The sequence below is a fragment of the Delphinapterus leucas genome, chromosome 3 (genome assembly GCF_059928025.1).
Source record: "Delphinapterus leucas isolate spDelLeu-1000000601 "Yukka" chromosome 3, BTC_Dleu_Yukka2, whole genome shotgun sequence".
Classification (NCBI taxonomy): domain Eukaryota; kingdom Metazoa; phylum Chordata; class Mammalia; order Artiodactyla; family Monodontidae; genus Delphinapterus; species Delphinapterus leucas.
The window spans coordinates 103,473,885-103,496,865 of NC_143131.1; the positions used below are offsets into that span (position 1 = coordinate 103,473,885).

At 36.4% G+C, this 22,981-nt stretch overlaps 1 protein-coding gene across 1 annotated transcript in view; it reads left to right on the forward strand.

Annotated features, from left to right (window-relative positions):
- CSNK1G3 (casein kinase 1 gamma 3) overlaps window positions 1-22,981 on the forward strand; it is a 308,727-nt gene that overhangs the window by 168,242 nt on the left and 117,504 nt on the right. Inside the window, exon 14 of the mRNA XM_089909240.1 lies at window positions 1-22,981. This exon is cut by the window's right edge and continues 23,026 nt beyond it. The gene's annotated coding sequence lies outside the window, so the exon portion shown is untranslated.

Here is a 22,981-nt window from a genome sequence, read left to right on the forward strand (position 1 = left end):
ATTGCAAATGTGACAGGAAATACTGGCACAACTTAGCATTTTCTACTAAAAGAAACACTGATGTCTGCTTTCTGTTGGCCTTCTTTCTTGTGCCCCATCCTTCATAACTGCAAAGATAACTTACAGGTAAATATTCAGTCATTGTTTGTACAGTGAGCACACTAATACCAATTTGAGTAACAAAACACAAATGGGACCTTTGGCTTTGATTTACAGAAGTGACATGAATAAAAAAGTCAATTCTCATTTATTAGCAAATGGTAACTTAATTAGTGTTCTCAAATTCATCTGTCCTCATTAAAGTTGCTTTGTAGGACTCTTCCCTAAGTTCTGTTTCCCCTCTTGCACTTCCCATTCTCCATCCCCCCTTCATCACGATCAAGTTTGTAGTTCCTGGGAATTTCGCTCCTTTTGTAGCATATTGCAGTAAGGGAAAGAAATTCATTTCATTATCAGGTTGTAGTCATTGATCTGACGGAGTTCTGGTTTTCACATGTCATCTAGTATATGTCAATTCCCCAGGCCAAGACTTCTTCACCTGCAAAATGAGGATGATAAACGGTTTGACTTCTATGGTCACGTTTAATTTTAAAATCCTGTGGTTCTTAGTTTCAGTTCCCCTATGGAAAAATTCAGAAAGAGTTCACTTTGCTTTTTACCTTTTTAAAAAAAGTAATCGCAGGGCCTTCTCCCACAGCATGCATTTTTATCAATGTAAGTGGAGATGACTTTTTTGTATTCTTAGGAAGCAGGATTTATATTATGGAAGATGCAATTTGTCATGATGTGGTAACTGCTGGAGTAAAGCTGTTGCCTGAGCAACTCAGGTGCTTTGAGTGTTCTAGTGATTTGTTTATCGTTACAATGGGTGATACGGATGATAAGATTCAGGTGATAAGTGCAAGAGGGCTAGACAAGTGAAAATACTGGTCATAATTAATAGGAAAAAAAACATTGATTTTGAGCAGTATCTAGATGTAAATAAATTCTTGATTTGCTTTATGATATTTTGAATTTATAGCTGTAGAAAACATCTTTATAGCCAAAATACCTGGAAGACATTAATTTTATTATTTTGTGTCTAAATTTCTTCAGTACAGAACAAAATCAAGAGCTGGTTTGAAAGCTTTATGACAGACAAACCTCTACCAAGACCGATCTAGACTAGACAAGAAGAGAGAAGACAAAAATACAGAAAAAACTTCCTATCATTACTGGTAGCAAAGGATTTAAAATAGTAAAAATATTATGAAGCAGTATATGCATACAGTTGAAAGCATAGATGAAATGGGTGAATTCTGAAAATGCCAAAATTCATATGAGGAAAAGGGAGAACATGAGTGGACCAATAATCACTAAAAAAACCCAGCAATGGCAATCAAAGACCTCTTGCCAGTAAAGTGTCAGACCCAGAATATTTTATAGGAGAATTTTACCAAAAATTTGAGTAATAGAATCTCTCTATATTATACAGATTGTTCTAGAAATTAGAAGAATATTAAAGACACCCAACTCATTTAGAAGCTGCTATAACCTTGGTTACAAAGCCAAATAAAAAGTATAAGAAATAAAATTATAAACCCATTTCACATATAAGCCTAGGTGATAAATTCTAAGTAAAATATTAATGAAAATAATTTAACTGACATTATGTCTGTCTAAATAGAATTAAAACCTTCATACTACAAAATATCCTGAAATGTTGGAAAAAGTATAACGAATCACCTTAAATGTATAACTGAACTCTAAGAAAGTAAAGGAAATCAGTAGTGATCCAAAATGGGGGGGGGTGGGTAGGAATGTTGAACACCACAGAAATAAAGATGAGTTGATATTGTGGTTGTCTTAGAGATTGGATACTAGTTTCACTAACCAAGGGACTTGGTCTTGTTGGTCAAACAAAACAGGCTATAAGAGGTAGGAAATTTGAACTCAGAGATGCTGAAATTAAACCCTCAAAGAACGATACACTGTGTGCAAAATTGACCAGAAAAATTCTGGCATTTTCCCAGTCTTTTTTAATCTCATCAGCATAGAAGGAAAAAAATTCTTTTTTCATAGTAGAAAAAATTCTTCTCAAATAACTTTTAATTGTGGCTATGCCCTAATCCATCTGTATATTTTTAGTTGACGTAAAAATCAGTCCTAAGATAATACTATCCCTTGAGTGCTTGAGAAGAAAATGTAAAATCACACAAACAGCATAAACCAGGTTATGTTGAGTTCCTGCTAATAATGTGTCACTAAAGAGATCATAACCTCCAAAATATAAAACACACATGGGAATAATCAACCATGTGTGAGAATCAGTGGCCAGTAAAATTTGAACCTCAAGAAGTTCAGATATAATTCATGTGAAATTTATACTATAAAAGTAGCATATTTTAGATTCTTAAGGACTTAAATGGCAAGAAAATGAGAAAAAGAATGAGATTAAACAAATATAACATGAGAATACCTAATACCTAAGTTCAACAATGTTGCAGGATATAAGATAAACATATAAAAATCAATTGTATGTATATATACTAGTAATGAACACATGGACACTAAAATTAAAATATCATTTACAATCGCTCAAAAAATGAAATACTTCAGTGTAGATCTAGCAAAACTTGTACAGGACTTGTATGCTGAAAAGTATACAATACTGATGAAAGAAATTAAATATCTATGTAAATAGAAATATCTGATTATATACTGGAAGACTCAACTTGTCAATTCTCCCAAATTGATGAACAGGCTTAATACATATCCAAGCAATATTTTTTATGGATACAGACAAGATTATTCTAAAATTTACATGGAAAGAAAAAGAAACTGGAGTAGCTAGAACTATTTTGAAAAAGATGAATAAAGTGGGAGGGAATCCATCTTTCCAACTTCAAGAGTTATTATAGCTAAAATAATCATAACTATGTGGTAATGGTGGTGGGATAGACATATAGACATTGGAACAGAATAGAGAACCCAGAAATACACACAAACATGCCTGATTTTTGACAGATGTGAAAAAGCAATTGAATAGATTTAAGATAGAATGTTAAACAAATGGTGCTGGAACAATTGGACATCCATATGTTAAAAAAAATATACCTTAAACCTAAGCCTCACACTTTACACAAAAGTTAAAATGAATCACAGGCTTAAATGTAAAACATAAGACTATAAACTTTTAGAAGAAAACAGAAGAGAAAAATGTCAGGATCTAGGACTTGGCAAATGTTCCTAGATTTGACATCAAAGAACAACATACAAAAGGAAAAATTGCTAAATTGGACTTTATTAAAATTTTAAAAATTGCTCTGTGAAAGACCCTTTAAGAAGATAAAAAGACAAGCTCCAGAATGGGAAGAAACACATGTTTCTGACAAAGGAGTAGCAAGCCACACATTAAACAAAAGACTAGTATCTAGGATATATAAAGAACTCTGAAAATTCAGCAGTAAAAAGCAAACAATCCAATTAGCACATGAGCAAAAGGCATAGACATTTCACTGAAGATATACAGATGGCAAATTAAACACTTGAAAAGATGTTCAACATCAGTAGACAGCAGGGGAATTCAAACTAACACCACCATGATAATATCACTATACACCTATCAGAATGGATAAAATAAAAAATAGTGACAACACCAAATCCTGGAGAGAATACAGAGAAACTGGATCAATCATACATTGCTGACAGGAATGAAAGATGGTACAGCCAGTCTGGAAAATAGTTTGTCAGTTTCTTTAAAAAACTAAACATGCAACTACCATATGACATAAAATTACACTCCTGGAGACTTAAACCACATAAATGAAGACTTATGTTCACATAAAAACCTGTACACAAATGTTTATAGTAGTTTTATTCATAATAGCCCCAAACTAGAAATAACAGGTGAATGGCTAAACAAACTGTGGAATATCAATACCAAGGAATACTACTCTACAGTAAAAAGGAAAAACTACTAATACACTACAACCTGGATGCATCTCCAGAGAATTATGCCGAGCTGAAAAAGCCAATCCCAATAGGTTGCATACTGTATGATTCCACTTATAACATTCTTAAAATGAAAAAAATATGAAAATGAAGAACAGATTAGTGGTTGCCAGGCGTTGGGACAGGAGGGAAGTAGATATGTTTATACAAGTCAGCATAAGGGATCCTTGTGAGGGAAATGTTCTGTACCTTGACTGTATCAATGTCAATATCCTGGTTGTGATATTGCTATAGTTTTACAAAGCATTACCAATGGGGGAAACTGGGTAAAAAGTACATGGGATATTGCTGTATTATTTCTTACAGTTGCAATGTTAATCCAAAATTACATCAAAACAAAAAGCTTAATTTAAAAATATAAACAACAAAACACAGAGTGGGTCAAATAAAAAGAAAAATGTGGTTACCCTGGATTGGATTGTAGATATGGGTGCCCAGTGGATAAGAGTCAGTAGTGGCAGGGGTACCTTTTAGTACGTGCCTTTTTCTTGACATAGGAAAATTCACAAATCATAAATTTATATCTTAATGACTTATCACAAAATGTACCCACCCACATAACTACCACTCAGATTAAGAACTAGGATATGACCCGACCCCAGAAACTCCCTTTGTGCCCCTTCCTGTCACTACTCCCTGTCACTCTTCCAAAGATAACCACTGAGTTTAAGTACCATAGATTAGTTTTGCCTGTTTTCAAATTTTATAAAAATGGAATCATACAGAAATCATTCTTTTGTGTCTGGCTATTGTAAATCAACATTACATTAATGAGGTTCATCCATGATGGTGCATGTAGCAATAATTTGTTCAGTTTTGTTGCTATGTAATATCCTATCATATAAACTGTAATTTATCCATTCTATTCTTTATAGACATTTGATTTTTTCCCCCAAATTTTATGAATAATGTTGCCATGAAAATTCTTTTTTTCCTGTGAGTTTTTTTTTTTTTTTTTGTGCACGTAGGTACAAATTTTCCTTGGATGACTAAATGAAAATGAAATTGCATTTCTTGTAAGGCAAGTCTGGTGATGATGAATTCTCTCAGCTTTGTTTCTCCTCCATTTTTGAAGCACAGTTTTCCTGGATGTAGTATTCTTGGTTGACAGTTTTCTTTCAGCACTCAGTCAGAATTTTGGACACATGTTCCACTCCTCTCCTTCCTCTGAGGGAGAGGTGTGGAGCTATATCAGCCTCCCTCTGTATGCTGTTCTGCAGGCCCTCTGGGGCAGCAGCGACCTGCCAAGCTCTTTTCTGTTGTTCAGCAACCCCCGGGCATCTAGAGTATATCACGTCCCATCAGTGCTCTGAGACAGAAGACAGATACCTGTCCTCAGGCAGCCCACAGAAAAGGTGGAATGCTGGATATATGTTCCAACTCTTTTCCTCCCCAGGGAGAAGTAGAGAATTGGTGTTTTTCTCCTACTTGATCCACTGAGCTGGGGAAGGGTCTATGGCGAGTGAGTGTTCCAAAATGTTGCCTTGTTCTCAGTGGCTTCCAATCTGGTGCTCTTTCTTGTCAGTTAGATTAAGGCAAGACAGAGACCAGTCCTTCAGGCAGCCACCCCTTCCCCGCTGCCACCCAAAGTCTAAATGTTAGACATATGTTTCAATCTTTTCTTTCTCTCACTAGGGAGAAGCTAAGATCTGGGAATTTTCTCCTGATTGTGCCATGTTGAGTAGGGGGAGGAATTATGGTGAGTGCTGTGAGTTTTCCTACCCACTTTGATGTGACTGATTTTGTGCTCGTCTGGGGTACAGGAGTCTCTTAATTGGTTTCTAAGTTTCTCACAAAGGGAATTGGTTCCTGTATTGTTGTGTCAGTATGTCATGGGGGGAAAGAGGGTATGGGGCTTCCTGTTCTGCCACCTTGCTCTCTATTCTCTATTGTTATCTTGACTTTGTCTGTTTTTGTACCAATGCATCACTGTCTTAATTAAAGTAGCTTTATATCCAGTAGTGGAAGTTTTCCAATTTGTTTTTTTTAAGAGGTCAGAGTTATTGACCTTTTAAATTTCCATATAGCTTTTAAGTTAACCAGTTTTCATGCATACACACACACACACACACACACAACCCTGCTGGAATTTTGTTTGGAATTTCATTGAATCTATAAGATGAACCATGAAAACTAACATCTTTACAATTTTAACTCACAATATGTGAACATACTACATCTCACTGTTTATTTAGTTCTTATTTAATTTCTCTTAGTAATATTTTATAGAGTTTTTACATAGTTTTCATTAGATTTATTCTAAGCTATTAGATGTTTTAAAAATCTTATTATAAATGTTCTTTAAATTTAAATTTTTTTTTTTTTTTTTTGCGGTATGTGGGCCTCTCACTGTTGTGGCGTCTCCCGTTGCGGAGCACAGGTTCCAGACGCGCAGGCTCAACGGCCATGGCTCACGGGCCCAGTCGCTGTGTGGCATGTGGGATCCTCCCAGACCGGGGCACGAACCCGTGTCCCCTGCATCGGCAGGCGGACTCTCAACCACTGCGCCACCAGGGAAGCCCAAATTTAACTTTTTTTAATTTAAATTCTATTTGTTAGTTACTAGTATTTAGACATAAAATAGATTTTAAATATTGTGATTGTTTTGAATTCATGTATTAATTCTAATAGTTAATCTGTAGAATTTTTTGGATTTTTTAAATACTTATTATACTATCTGGAAAAATGACAGTTTTGTTTTTTTCTTCCAATCTTTTTCTTATGTTTTTCTTGCCTTGCCTTATTGCAATAGCTAGGACAGTGGTGATTAGAATTGGTAACAGCAGACATTCATATCTTGTCCTTATTCTTGGAGTTACAGCTTTCATTATTCTACCATTCAGTATGATTTTTTCAGTAGGATTCACAGATACCTTTTTCTGCAATAAGTTGGTCCCATGTATTTCTACTATAGTAGCAATTTTTATCATGAATAGATGCTTAATTTAATAAAATCATTTTCCTGTATCTACTGAGATGATCATATGATTTTTCTAATTTAATCTTTTGATGTAGTGAATTACATTGATTTTCAGGTCTTAAATCAACCTTGTATTACTAGAATAAACCAAATTTGATCTTGATATATTGTCCTTTTCAAATATCTTTGTACTTTGCTAATATTTTATATAGTATTTTTACATCTTGAATCCTTATCTTACAGTTTGCTTCTGGGAAAACCTAGTATCAGACAGAGAATATATAATACAGGATAAATATAGCATCAAGACACAAAAAATCTTGGCCATGCTTAAACAAATAGTGGTTTATTTTTCTCATGCAACAGAAATTATAGTGCTTAAATTTGATAGAATTAATTCACTTGCTTAGTGATGCCAGCAGGAACCTAGCTTTTTTCTAACTTCTCTTCCATCTTTAGTATTGCCTTTTTATCTTCATGGTTGTTACCTCATGCTATAACTTAGAGTCTCACAATCTCAAGATTTGCAAGGAAAGGAAGAGGATTGGGCAAGCCTTTCCCTAAGTGAGGCTGTTTATATATGGGGAGCTCCCAAGCATGTGTCCTACCTATGATGTTTCTTTGGCCAGAAGTGTGTCACACACAGATACAGAGAGAAATCACTGGTAGAGGAGAGCAAAATTCCTATGTCTGGATTAAATCAATCATGATTAATCTTCTAGGTCAGAAAGAGACCTATTTTTCCTTGAAATCAGAGATCTATGTGTGCTACAGTATCTATGTCCTTTTAGCCAGGAAAAAATAGGGGAATCATACCTGCTACAAATAGTTCAAGAAAGAATAATTTTATGTGACTCGTAGAATTATAGATGCCAAAATTCTTACCCAAATGTAAGTTTAATCCAGCAAGTAAAAAAACGTCATGAAGTAGTTATTTCAGAAAAGTGTAAGTAAATCCTGAAACAGAAGACTACTACAAAGCCATAGAAATGAGACAATATGGTGCAGAAGCATAAATAGATCAATGGAACAGAATCGAGTTCTCAAAAACAAGTCCATGTTTACATGGGAACCTGATATATTTAGAAATGGACCTAATAGAAAAGGATGGTTTCTTCATTAGATGACAGTGGAAAAACAAGCCACTATATAGGGAGAAATAAAGTTAGTTCTCAAAAACACAGTTTAGATTAATCACAGGCTTAAGAATGAAAGATAAAACTACAAAGTGAATAAAAATACATCAGAAAAATATCTCTGTGTTTCTGAGTTGTTTGCAGAAAAATTATTAAATAAGACCCCAAAAGTACAAGGCATAAGATAAAAAATGATGAATTTGACTACATAAAAAATTATGAATTTCTATTCAATGAAGGGAACCATCAGTAAAGTCAACTGACAGGGAATAGGCTGAGAGAAGTTATCTGAGAACTCAAAAACTGACAAGGGATAATAACTAGAATATTTAAGAAACCCTTATTAAAAAAAAGAGGAAACTAACAGATCAATGGGTAAAGCAGAATCTATAGACTCCAACAGCTAATCTGGAAAACAGTCTGGAGATACTTAGTTTAATTTCATATGCATAGGTCCCAGGACCCATCCAGTCCACTCCAGGGGAACTTGTGGTTTCTAAGGAGGCATGTGTAAGAATGCTTGATTACACATCATTTGTAGAGCAGGACATTGTAGACAACATAGGTATCTATCTCTAGGGGAGCAGATGGGTGAAATGTTGTGGATATTCACAGAGGTAACAAATTAAAGAGAGAGTTATGTGGAGAAGTCTTTCAAACATAGTGTTGAGAGAAAAAAGTAAGATAACAAGAGATCTGTAACATGATTTACCTGGCAAATTTAAAACATAAACACACAACAAAACAGTACCTTTTTTCAGATATACCCGCATGTTCAGGAAAGGTGCTAAACATATTAGAGTAATTTCCTACAGGTTGAGGAGTGGATTGGGAGTGGAGATTGAGGATAAGAAGAAAAATGAAGCAATAAAGCCTTGCATGGACAATCGATGACTGTGTCATGAACTTGGAATACAATCAACTCAGTTCTCTGCATTCTAGATTATATGTTTACTTTCTAAGTCCTATGAAGATTCTAGCTTGCATGCTAGCTCCTAGTTAAGCATACCCACTATTTTAAATATTGGTTGTTAAGAAATAAATTTTACGTAGAGACTTTCCAGTAATTATTTAATTTGTAGAAGCCACTGTATACCAATATAAGTCCTCACTGTAAACAAATGATTACCTTCTTCCAAAATCACACTTTTAAATTATTGATGGGGATATGTTGTCTTTTTCATTCTGTCTCAAAGGCTGTAGTTTCTAAAAAACCACAGACAACTTCATCTGTAATTTTACTCAATTTAAGTTCCATTTTGCTCTCTACTTTCTTACTCCTTTTTTAAACCAACAACATTGTTAAAATTTTAAAACTCCTCTGTAATAGTGATCAGGCTTTCACTATTTTTCCATTTCTCATGAGAATGAAGTTCATGAAGAAATTTGGAAAAATTATACCTTGATCTGAAGACATTTTATAACTGAAGGTTTGGCTGGTGAATTTAAGCCATGGTTCAAAGCTGAGCACACTATATTCACTTGGTAGAAAGTTCTGAAATTCATTCTGAGATATGGGAATGAGAAGATTTTTCATGTAACTCTTTTTTTTTAATTACTAGGTAAATTTAGGTAAATTACCTAAGATTTACTAGGTAAATTTTCTTTCTGATGAAATGATGATTTGATTATTTTTAATTGATTGCTTATTGTGTGCCAAGACATAGATGTCATTTTATTAACCATGGGTAAGTTTGCCTGACCCATGAAGTTCACTGAGATTCTAATGATGGTAAGACCAATTAGTTGATGCTGATTAGGAAACTGCTACTCAAAATGTGGTCTAAGCCAAGAGAATTACCTGGGAGATTTTCAGACATGTGGAAACTCAGGCTCAATCACATACCTAGTGAATCAAAACTTGCATTATAACAAGATCCCCAGGTGATTCTTAAGTTCTTAAAGTTTGAGACATGCTGGGAATCATCCCTTGGCATCTAGACAATGACGTCAGGTTGAAGAATAGCTGTTTTAAAATTTAACCTATTTTTACATAGTTATCCTTGCTTTTCTGATTATTTCTATCATTCGTTCATTCAATAAGCATTTAGTGAGTGCATTACTGTATTTCAGGCTCTATATTGGGAGTACACAAAGGCAAAGAAGACATGCTAAGGAATTCCTGTGGGCTTTTTTGAATGCAGAAATAAATGTAGGGGCTTCCCTGGTGGCACAGTGGTTAAGAATCCGCCTGCCAATGAGGGGGACACGGGTTCGAGCCCTGGTCCGGGAAGATCCCACATGCCACGGAGCGACTAAGCCCGTGCACCACAACTACTGAGCCTGTGCTCTAGAGCCCGCGAACCACAACTACTGAGCCCATGTGCCACAAATACTGAAGCCCATGTGCCTAGAGCCCCTGCTCCACAGCAAGAGAAGCCACTGCAATGAGAAGCTGGTGCACGGTCGTCACAACTAGAGAAAGCCCATGCGCAGCAACAAAGACCCAACGCGACCAAAAATAAACAAAATAAATACATTTTAAAAGAAGAAGAAGAAAGAAATGTAGAAGAAGCTGGAGTGAAACCTGCTTTTGGCTCTCTGGGAAAAAGTTCCCAGCTCACCAGTCTGACAATGGCTACACAAGTTATGGAGACAACCATCCAGAATTTGTTCAGTGGTACTGTCTGTGCCCTGGAAACTCTCAGCAAAGCAATCAGCCTGAAATTAGGCACTGCTTGGCTGGGGGGACCTCGGTTTCTGGGCTCCCAGTTGAGCCTGGGCCAACTCTAGCTCTCCAACTCACAGCTGATGGCTGGCACCCAGACCTGCCTCCTCAGCTTCAGGGATGGCTTGTTGGTCAGAGAACCAGAGAATGAAATTTCCATGACAGGGTGGGGCAGGGTTTGCCCAGCATAGGGTATCTTCTATAATCCTATGTGGTCTGATTCAGGTGCTATGAGCAAAAGTTTTTCAGAACTGTGAAGGAATAGAAATGATGGAGTGGATTCTAATGGAGAACATTGAAAATCAATGAATCCAGGCCTAGTCCCAAGAGATGGCAGGAAAATGAAGTTCTTTTATATTAAGTTTTATGGCACACCAAAATCACATTGCATTAGAATTTTTAAAGTAATGTGTATATTGATTTCATAATTCTTGCTTCAGAACTAAGAGTTGAAGAATCTTCAACTGATATCTGATAGCCACTCCTTTTTATGTGAATTAGGCACATAGTGAATTAGTCTGGGAAGGAGACATGACAAATGTCTCATTTATAGAAACTACCATCTTCTAGTCCAGGTTCGCACACAGATTTTTTTCTTTTTCTTCCTTCCTTTTTTTTTTGCTATTCAGTGTCTCTTGCCACAAAGTTGGAAATTTTGTTAAGAAAAAGCCAAGGAAAGCAAACTCTAGTTATGGGAAGAAAATCTCAGCTTTGGTGAGATGAATTTTCCTCTTTCCTTCCCACCCATAGTGCAAAGAGCAACCCTTAGTATCTCTCTATGTGGTATCTGACTGCCAAATGGGTGAGGGAGGAAGAAAACACTTGAAGTAACTGATTATTTATTGGTGATAATTTGTGAAATGCTACTTGGCTCTAGATATGGCTTTGTCATATTTGTGAGATTCAGTTCCCTTACCTGTAAAGTGAAGATAATTAGACTACACCAAGATTAAATGAAATAATGTTTATTTTGCTTAATTAGGGCAGGTTTTTAAAATTTGAGATATAGTTGATTTGCAATGTTGTGTTAATTCCTGCTGTACAGCAAAGTGATTCAGTTATACATATATATAATTCTTTTTTTAAATATTTTTTCCATTATGGTTTATCATAGATATTGAATATGTTCTCTGTGCTATATGGTAGGACCTTGTTGTTTATCCATTCTATATATAAAAGCTTACATTTGCTAAACCCAACCTCCCACTCCATCCTTCCCCCAACCCCATCACCCTTGGCAACCACCAGTCTGTTCTCTATGTCTGTGAATCTGTTTCTCTTTTATAGGTAGGTTCATTTGTGTCATATTTTAGATTCCACATATAAGTGATATCATATGATATTTGTCTTTCTCTTTCTGCCTTACTTCACTTTGTGTGATAATCTCTAGTTGTATGCATGTTGCTGCAAATGGCATTATTTCATTCTTTTTTATGGCTGAGTAGTATTCCATTGTATATATGTACATCTTCTTTATCCATTCATCTGTTGATGGACATTTAGGTTGTTTCCATGTCTTGGCTGTTGTGAATAGCGCTGCTATGAACATTGGGGTACACGTATCTTTTTGAATTATAGTGTTGTTAATTAGGGCAGTTTTGGGTACATGGCAAGCATTCAATAAATTCTAGTTATTACAGTAGGGTCAAAATTTACACCTAGGTACTAAAGTGAGATAATGGCATGGGAAAACCCTGAACTCACCTCTTCCCATAAACATAACAGATATACAGCTACATATGAAACAGTTCCCTCTGAAAGGAACCTGAATACTAGCTGAATACCTGCTCTACAATAAAAGATAAAAGGGTCGCATTGAAATGGATAGAAGGGGCAGGGAAAGGCTATTACCAGAAAAAACCTCACTCCCAGCATGGTGACTGACAATTGGTATGGATCTCAGAATAATAATAATAGTAATAATAATAAAAAGACCTTCTCCCTGAGGAACAAGGGGTTTGTACTCCAGTTTGTGTCTAGTTACCAGGTCACAATACACAGTTAATACAATATTGTTATATACAGCTCTCCTCTGTCAGGGAAGAGTCAGCCAGGTTCTTTCGGGCTATTCACATATGAATAAACCACCTTGTTTTCTAGCATTTAAGAAAAGCATCTTTTTTCCCCTGAAAGCCTGATCTTGTAATGCATTTACCCCACAGCATAGACTCTCTTTGAGGAGGAAAGACCTTATTTGGTTCGCTGAATGAAGTGGCTTGGCTGCTCTTTGCATCTTGGTGTGCAGAGGCAAATATTCTAATATTGAATTATCCAACCTCCTGAAATGCAACCGTTGTGCTTTCTTGGACCTCTTTGATCCCGCTCATGTCTGTTCCCATATGATTTTCTTACATTTAGTGTATTCATCATTGCAATGTGGGAAGAGGAGCTGGGTAATGGTGCTGTTCAGTGAAAGAAGAACCAAAGACTATACAGAAAAGAGTTGCAAGTACATGTGTTCTAAAAAAATGTGGGAACACCTTTTTAGAAATACAATACATGTTTTTCAATGGGCAGTTCTTCCATCTTATGGTTGAGGCCCCCTCTCTATGTAAATGGATACCCTTCAGAGTCTGCTTTCCTACAACAAAGAGGTGCTTTATCTACTCCAGAAGTTAGTGCTCCAAAACTGATAAATACAAGACTTTTTTTTTTTAGCAACATAATACAATACTAAAGAGATGAAAATAACAAAATACATTTGTCAAACTTCAGATTTATCAGGCCTAAGAGCTTGCACAACTTAATGACTTAGATGATGCCTGATGCTTTCTTGCCTGTTACAGGATTTAGCAATCTGGTTCTATCCTGTTGATTTGTCATGTGGGTTATTTTGATGTGTGGAAATCACCTAGAGAAAAAAGTTCTACCATATAAAGGGGATTCTCTGGTTTAATTCCATACTAATTCACGTCCTAGAAATCCTGGGAATGGATAACAAGGGTGTTTTTGTTTTGTTTTGTTTTGTTTGCTCCTTTTTGCTTGTTACTTGTGATGCTGCTTTTCTGATGCTTGAATTTCATGTTAGGTCTCTTTACTGTGTTTGACATCAATACCATGCAATCTGAGGCCAAATCTGGCAAAGTAAAAACAAGTGAAGAATTCGAGTTATGATCTTGGCCACTCAGGCAAAGGAAAAATTGCTTTAACCTTTGAAAGTAAAGACTCAGTTTCAAGGATACATGATTATTTCTGGCTAGTTGTATGCATTGCTTTTTGTCCCTTTTGCTTAAATCTCCATTTTAAGGTTGACCTGCACTCATCCTGGCTTTCTGGCATTGTACTCATGTCTGAGGAACTCTTAATGGAATAAAATTCCAAGGTATAGAGTGAAATGAGAGACTGGGTGAGACTAGCAGACTAAGTAATATGTAATCAGAATTTAGAGTATCTATTAACGTCCAAATCAAAACAGATTTGTTTAGCATACAATGAAATTTAGTTTTCAGTACCTTAATGGGCTTAATGTCATCTGGATAAAACGTTTCTGCTTGGAGCCTTGGTTTTTCTACTCAAATACTGATATACTCTGGGCTGTTACACAAATATTTGAGGATTAGTCCTTAAGTGATATTTTACCTACCCAGCACTCACGTATTGGCATTACACCTGAAAGCCAGATATAAACCAAGTGTTTGATAAATAACCAAATTAAGTAATAACACCTTGCACTTTTTCCTTTATTATATATAGGTGTACAATGTAGTGATTCACAGTTCTTTTTTAACATCTTTATTGGGGTATAATTGCTTTAAAATGGTGTGTTAGTTACTGCTTTATAACAAAGTGAATCAGCTATACATATATCCCCATATCTCCTCCTTCTTGCATCTCCCTCCCACCCTCCCTATCCCACCCCTCTAGGTGGTCACAAAGCACTGAGCTGATCTCCCTGTGCTATGAGGCTGCTTCCCACTAGCTATCTATTTTACATTTGGTAGTGTATATATGTCCATGCCACTCTCTCACTTTGTCCCAGCTTACCCTTCCCCTCCCCATGTCCTCAAGTCCATTCTCTACGTTTGCATTTTTATTCCTGTCCTGCCCCTAGGTTCTTCAGAACCTTTTTTTTTTTTTGATCCCATATATATGTGTTAGCATACGGTATTTCGTTTTCTCTTTCTGACTTACTTCACTCTGTATGACAGACCCTAGGTCCATCCACCTCACTGCAAATAACTCAATTTCATTAATTTTTATGGCTGAGTAATATTCCATTTTATATATGTGCCACATCTACTTTATCCATTCATCTGTTGATGGACACTAAGGTTGCTTCCATTTCCTAGCTGTTGTAAATAGAGCTGCAATGAACATTGTCGTACATGACTCTTTCTGAATTATGGTTTTCTCAGGGTACACGCTCAGTAGTGGGATTGCTTGGTCGGATGGTAGTCCTATTTTTAGTTTTTTAAGGAACCTCCATACTGTTCTCCATAGTGGCTGTATCAATTTACATTCCCACCAACAGTGCAAGAGTGTTCCCTTTTCTCCACACCCTCTCCAGCATTGATTGTTTGTAGATTTTTTGATGATGGGTATTCTGACTGGTGTGACCTGATACCTCATTGTAGTTTTGATTTGCATTTCTCTAATGATTAGTGATGTTGAGGATTCTTTCATGTGTGTGTTGGCAATCTGTATATCATCTTTGGAGAAATGTCTATTTAGGTCTTCTGCCCATTTGTGGATTGGGCTTTTGTTTTTTTTGATATTGAGGTGCATGAGTTCCTTGTATTTTTTGGAGATTAATCCTTTGTCACTTGCTTCATTTGCAAATATTTTCTCCCATTCTGAGGGTTGTCTTTTCGTCTTGTTTATGGTTTTCTTTGCTGTGCAAAAGCTTTGAACTTTCATTAGGTCCCATTTTTTTATTTTTGTTTTTATTTCCATTTCTCTAGGAGGTGGGTGAAAAAGGATCTTGCTGTGATTTATGTCATAGAGTGTTCTGCCTATGTCTTCCTCTAAGAGTTTAATAGTGTCTGGCCTTACATTTAGGTCTTTAACCCATTTTGAGTTTATTTTTGTGTATGGTGTTAGGGAGTGCTCTAATTTCATTCTTTTACATGTAGCTGTCCAGTTTTCCCAGCACCTGGAAAAAAGAGGCTGTCTTTTTTCCATTGAATATTCTTGCCTCTTTTATCAAAGATAAGGTGACCATATGTGTGTGGGTTTATCTCTGGGCTTTCTATCCTGTTCCATTGATCTATATTTCTGTTTTAGTGCCAATACCATATTGTCTTGATTATTGTAGGTTTGTAGTATAGTCTGAAGTCCAGGAGCCTGATTCCTCCAGCTCTGTTTTTTTTCTCAAGCTTGCTTTGGCTATTCAAGATCTTCTGTGTTTCCATACAAATTGTGAAATTTTATGTTCTATTTCTGTGAAAAATGGCATTGGTAGTTTGACAGGGATTGCACTGAATCTATAGATTGCTTTGGGTAATATAGTCATTTTCACAATGTTGATTCTTTCAATCCAAGAACATGGTATATCTCTCCATCTGCTTATATCATCTTTAATATCTTTCATCAGTGTCTTATAGTTTTCTGCATACAGGACTTTTGTCTCCTTAGGTAGGTTTATTCCTAGGTATTTTAACCTTTTTGTCGCAGTGGTAAATGAGAGTGTTTCCTTACTTTCTCTTTCAGATTTTTCGTCATTAGTGTACAGGAATGCAAGAGATTTCTGTGCATTAATTTTCTATCCTACTACTTTACCACATTCATTGATTAGCTCTAATAGTTTTCTGGTAGCATCTTTAGGATTCTCTATGTATAATATCATGTCATCTGCAAACAGTGACAGTTTTACCTCCTCTTTTCCTATTTGGATTACTTTTATTTCTCTTTCTTCTCTGATTGCTGCGGCTAAAACTTTCAAAACTGTGTGGAATAATAGTGGTAAGAGTGGGCAACCTTTACTTGCTCCTGATCTTAGTGGAAATGGTTTTACTTTTTCACCATTGAGAACAATGTTGCCTGTGGGTTTGTCATATATGGCCTTTATTATATTGAGGTAAGTTCCCTCTATGCCTACTTTCTGAAGGGTTTTTATCATAAGTGGGTGTTGAATTTTGGCAAAAGCTTTTTCTGCATCTATTGAGATGATCATATGGTTTTTCTCCTTCAATTTGTTAATATGGTTCATCACATTGATTGATTTGTGTAATTTGAAGAATCCTTGCATTCCTGGGATAAACCCCACTTCATCATGATATATGATCCTTTTAATGTGCTGTTGGATTCTGTTTCCTAGTATTTTGTTGAGGATTTTTGCATCTATATTCATCAGTGATATTGGCGTGTAGTTTTCTTTTTTTGTCACTTCCTTGTCTGCTTTTGGTATCAGGGTGATGGTGGCCTTGTAGAATGAGTTTGGGAGTGCTCCTCCCTCTGCTATATTTTGGAAGAGTTTGAGAAGGATAGGTGTTAACTCTTCTCTAAATGTTTGATAGAATTTGCCTGGGAAGCCATCTGGTCCTGGGCTTTTGTTTGTTGGAAGATTTTAAATCACTGTCTCAATTTCAGTGCTTGTGATTGGTCTGTTTATATTTTCTGTGTCTTCCTAGTTCAGTCTGGAAGGTTGTGCTTTTTTTAAAAATTTGTCCATTTCTTCCAGGTTGTCCATTTTATTGGCATATAGTTGCTTGTAGTAACCTCTCATGATCCTTTGTATTTCTACAGTGTCAGTTGTTACTTCTCCTTTTTCATTTCTAATTCTATTTATTTGAGTCTATTTCCTTTTTTCCTTGATCAGTCTGGCTAATGGTTTATCAAATTTGTTTATCTTCTCAAAGAACAAGCTTTTAGTTTTATTGCTCTTTGCTATTGTTTCCTTCATTTCTTTTTCATTTATTTCTGATCTGACCTTTATGATTTCTTTCCTTCTGCTAACTTTGGGGGTTTTTTGTTCTTCCTTCTCTAATTGTTTTAGGTTTAAGTTTAGGTTGTTTATTTGAGATGTTTCTTGTTTCTTGAAGTAGGATTGTATTGCTATAAACTTCCCTCTTAGAACTTCTTTTGCTGCATCCCATAGGTCTTGGGTTGTCGTATTATCATTGTCATTTGTTTCTAGGTATTTTCTGATTTCCTCTTTCATTTCTTCAGTGATCTCTTGGTTATTTAGTAGCATATTGTTTAGCCTCCATGTGTTTGTATTTTTTACAGTTTTTTCCCTATAATTGATACCTAGTCTTATAGTGTTGTGGTTAGAAAAGATACTTGATATTTCAATTTTCTTAAGTTTACCAAGGCTTGATTTGTAACCCAAGATGTGATCTATTCCTGAAAATTTTCCTTGAGCACTTGAGAAGAAAGTGTATTCTTTTGTTTTTGGAAAGGAATGTCCTATAAATATCAATTAAGTCCATCCTGTTTAATGTGTCATTTAAAGCTTTTGTTTCCTTATTTATTTTCATATTGGATTATCTGTCCATTGGTGAAAGTAGGGTGTTAATGTCCCCTACTATTATTGTGTTACTGTCAATTTCCCCTTTTATGGCTGTTAGCATTTGCCTTATGTATTCAGGTGCTCCTATGTTGGGTGCATAAATATTTATAATTGTTATATCTTCTTCTTACATTGATCCCTTGATCATTATGTAGTGTCCTTCTTTGTCTCTTGCAATAGTCTTTATTTTAAAGTCTGTTTCATCTGATATGAGAATTGCTACTCCAGCTTTCTTTTGATTTCCATTTGCATGGAATATCTTTTTCCATCCCCTCACTTTCATTCTGTATGTGTCGGTAGGACTGAAGTAGGTCTCTTGTAGGCAGCATATATACGGGTCTTGTTTTTCTATCCATTCAGCCAGTCTATGTATTTTAGTTGGAATATTTAATCCATTTACATTTAAGGCACTTATGGATATGTATGTTCCTATTACCATTTTCTTAATTGTTTTGGGTTTGTTATTGTAGGTCGTTTCCTTCTCTTGTGTTTCCTGCCTAGAGAAGTTCCTTTAATATTTGTTGTAAAGCTGGTTTGGTGGTGCTGAATTCTCTTAACTTTTGCTTGTCTGTAAAGATTTTAATTTCTCCATCGAATCTGAATGATATCCTGGCTGGGTAGAGTAATTTTGGTTGTAGTTTTTCCCTTTCATAACTTTAAATATGTCCTGCCTCTCCATTCTGGCTTGCAGAGTTTTTTCTGATAGATCAGCTGTTAACCTTATGGGGATTCCCTTGTATGTTATTTGTTGCTTTTCCCTTGCTGCTTTTAATATTTTTTCTTTGAATTTAATTTTGGATAGTTTTATTAATATGTATCTTGGCGTGTTTCTCCTTTGATTTATCCTGTATGGGACTCTCTCCCTGTATGGGAAGTTTTCAACTATAATCTCTTCAAATATTTTCTCAGTCCCTTTCTTTCTCTCTTCTTCTTCTGGGACCCCTATAATGTGAATGTTGGTGCATTTAATGTTGTCCCAGAGGTCTCTGAGACTGTCCTTAATTCTTTTCATTTTCTTTCTTTATTCTGCTCTCTGGTACTTATTTTCAGTATTTTATCTTCCAGGTCACTTATCCATTCTTCTGCCTCAGTATTTCTGCTATTTATTCCTTCTAGAGAATTTTTAATTTCATATTGCATTTTTCATCATTGTATATTTGCTCTTTAGTTCTTCTAGGTCCTTGTCAAACGTTTCTTGTATTTTCTCCATTCTATTTCCAGGATTTTGGATCATCTTTACTATCATTACTCTCAATTCTTTTTCAGGTAGACTGCCTATTTCTTCTTCATTTGTTTGGTCTGGTGGGTTTTTACCTTGCTCCTTCATCTGCTTTGTGTTCCTCTGTCTTCTCATTTTGCTTAACTTACTGTGTTTGGGATCTCCTTTTCCCAGGCTGCAGGTTTGTAGTTCCCCTTGTTTTCGGTGTCTGCCCCCAGTGGCTAAGGTTGGTTCAGTGGGTTGTGTAGGCTTCCTGGTGGAGGGGGTTGGTGCCTGTGTTCTGGTGGATTAGGCTGCATCGTGTCTTTCTGGTGGGCCGAACCACTTCCAGTGGTGTGGTTTGGGGTGTCTGTGACCTTATGATTTTTGGCAGCCTCTCTGATATGGGTGTGGTTGTTTTCCTGTCTTGCTAGTTGTTTGGCATAGGGTGTCCAGCAGTATAGTTTGCTGGTCATTGAGTGGAGCTGTGTCTTAGTGTTGAGATGGAGATCTCTGGGAGAGCTTTCGCCGTTTGATATTACATGGAGGCGGGAAGTCTCTGGTGGACCAATGTCTTGAACTCGGCTCTCCCACCTCAGAGGCACAGGCCTACACCCGGCTAGAGCACCAATAAATACCCTGTCATCCACACGGCCAGTTATGTGTGGAGGTTCTTGCCTTTTGAGAAGTCTGAGGTCTTCTGCCAGCGTTCAGTAGGTGTTCTGTAGGAGTTGTTCTACATGTAGATGTATTTCTGATGTATTTGTGGGGAGGAAGGTGACCTCCATGTCTTACTCCTCCACCATCTTGAAGGTCTCTCCCACATTTCTTAAAGGTTATACTTCATCTACACTTATTATAGAATATTGGCTGTATTCCCTGTGTCATATAATACATCCTAGTAACTTATTTTATACCCTGTAATTTATAGGTCTTAATCCCCTACCTGTATATTGTTCTTCCCCCTTCCCTCTCGCCACTGGTAACCACTAGTTTGTTCTCTACGTCTGTGAATCTGCTTCTTTTTTGTTATATTCACTAAATTCTTGTATTTTTTAGATTCCACATATAAGTGATATCATGCGGTATTTGTCTTTCTCTGTCTAACTTATTTCACTTAGCATAATGCCCTCCACTTCCATCCCTTTTCCTGCAAATGGCAACATTTCTTTCTTTTTTATGGCTGAGTAGTATTCCATTGTACCTTGCACTTTTCATATGAACATCTTTCAGCTTCTCCTGTGAGACCTCTACATTACCACTTAGAATAAGATGGCTTCTGTTTTCTAAGCTCTGGTCAATTAGGAAGGTGCAGATTTCTGGTTGATAGAAGAGCTCCTTCAGGCAGATACATTGGCTACAGGGAGTTTCATAACACGAGAAGCCTTCAGTGTGAGAGCTGTACGGGAGGAAAGGGACAAGAACAAGATAGAAAGTAAATATGAACTCAAAAAGAACATGTGTCTGGGGTGAGTACATAAATTGATATTCATCATGATTGTCCTGAATTTACCAAGAAGATGTCCAATTTTGATTGCTATCTTTTGATTAAGAACATGAAATCCATTTTGGAAAGTTTGTCAACCAAATAAGTAAATAAAATTTAAAACCTTTTGATGTACAAAGCTTTATATTCTCCTTTATCTGCAAAACTTAGCTTCCTGAGCAGCTTTTTCTTCTTAAGGAAGAAAAAGGAAGAGATTGGAAACTGTAACTCATGGGCCGTATTTGATCTACAGATGTGTGGATTCATTGGAATGGAAGCTTTGAGTTTGTCACTCTCTCCCAACTCCAGCCCAGACCTGTGCCAGTGGGGCAAGAAGACAGCTTTAGGATCACAGATGAAAAGAGGAATGGAACTTTTCTATATATTCACAAACAAATAGCTAGATAAAAACCCAAACCACCCCAGTTTCTTTCCTCATTCAGTTAGCTAGAATTTCATTTTCTGTAAAAGCTAAGAAAAATTATTGCGTTTTACTTTCAGTTTTATTTAAGACATTTACTCAACACTAAAGTAGCTATACCTTCAAGAGAAAATGGGTGGAAAATAACTAAAACAATTGCAAGAGTATAGATTTGAAATGATCCAAAGATTTTTTTTTAAAAAAAGGACTGCTTCTAATAATTAGGATTAGAAGCATGGAAAATTCCAGAATTAAAAAACTTCCAGGTCTTCAATTCAACTAGAATGAAAGAAGCATAATACTCAGAAGTTCTTTACCAAAGAACCTCTTCCTTCATCTGGGGCCTGCTCTCTTTGACCAGGGGTGCAGTGTGAGGAGAATGTGAGTGGTGAGGGTGGGAGATGGCTGGTCACTCCAGCCAGCTGCACAGATCCTGCCATGCAGATTGATGGGGTGGAAGACAGTGTGGCTTATCTGTCTGGAATAAGAAAGTGGGCTGTTTGTTAAACATTTCATTTAAATACAAAATTTGTAAGAACTGAAGAATATTCCAGTTTTATTAAGTATGTGCAGTGAATTCTTTCTGAGTAAATGGCTTCATGTCACTTAGAGGGATGTTTGCTATCTGAGCCTCTGTGACTTCTGGCCCTCCCCTCTGCCTTCTATATTGATCTGTTTCCCCCTGAGTTAGCTGCTGCCTTCATGCTCTCTCCACTTTCTGTAATTAAATGTGTTCTCAGGAAGGGACCTGGAAGCTATTTATGCTAAAGGCTAAAACTAAAGAAATGAGTAAACATTCAGTCATCAGCCAGGAGGTAGAGGAAGGATGTGGGACTTTCGAACCACCTCGTCCTCACTTTATATGGTATAGACTCATATAGACCATTTGTTTCCAAAGTGAGGGAGGTGGGTGAGCATTCCAGGAGGTACTCAAGATAATCCATATTAGAACATACATACACATGCACACACACACACTCAAACTCATACTTTAAATTCACATTTCTGTGTATGGTTTTATAATACACATAATATGCTAGCACTTATTACATGTATATAATATACAAATAAACATATAGGGATTTTTGATGGATGTATGTGTCAACTAGACTGGGCTAAGGAATGCCCAGATAACTGGCAAAATATTATTTTGGGGTGTGTCTGTGAGGATGTTTCTAGAAGAGGTTAACATTTGTGTTGTTAGATTGAGTAAAGAAAATGCTGTCACCAGTGTGGGTGGGCATCTTCAAGCCTCTGAGGGCCTGAATAGAATACAGAGGCAGAAAAAGGATCAATTTGCTCTCTGCTGGAGCTGGAACATCCATGCTATCCTGCCACTGGACATTGGTGCTCCTCGTTCTTGGGACTTCAGACTTGGACCAGGACTGGGAGACCATTGGCCCCCCAGTTCTCAGGCCTTAGGGTTTGGGCTGGAGTTACACTCCTGGCTTTCCTGGGCCTCCAGCTTGTAGATGGCAGGTTGTATCATTTCTCAGCCTCCATAGTTGCATAAGCCAATCCCTCATAATAAATCTCTTTGTATATATCTGTATATATCCTATTTGTTCTGTTTCCTTGGAGAACCCTGACAAATACAGATGTCATGATCAACAGTTGTTTTTTTCCTGATCAAACTATAATGTCAAATATTTTGGAGATTACTTATTTAGATAATCATCTGTACACTTGCCCATAAAGCTGTCCTTGTT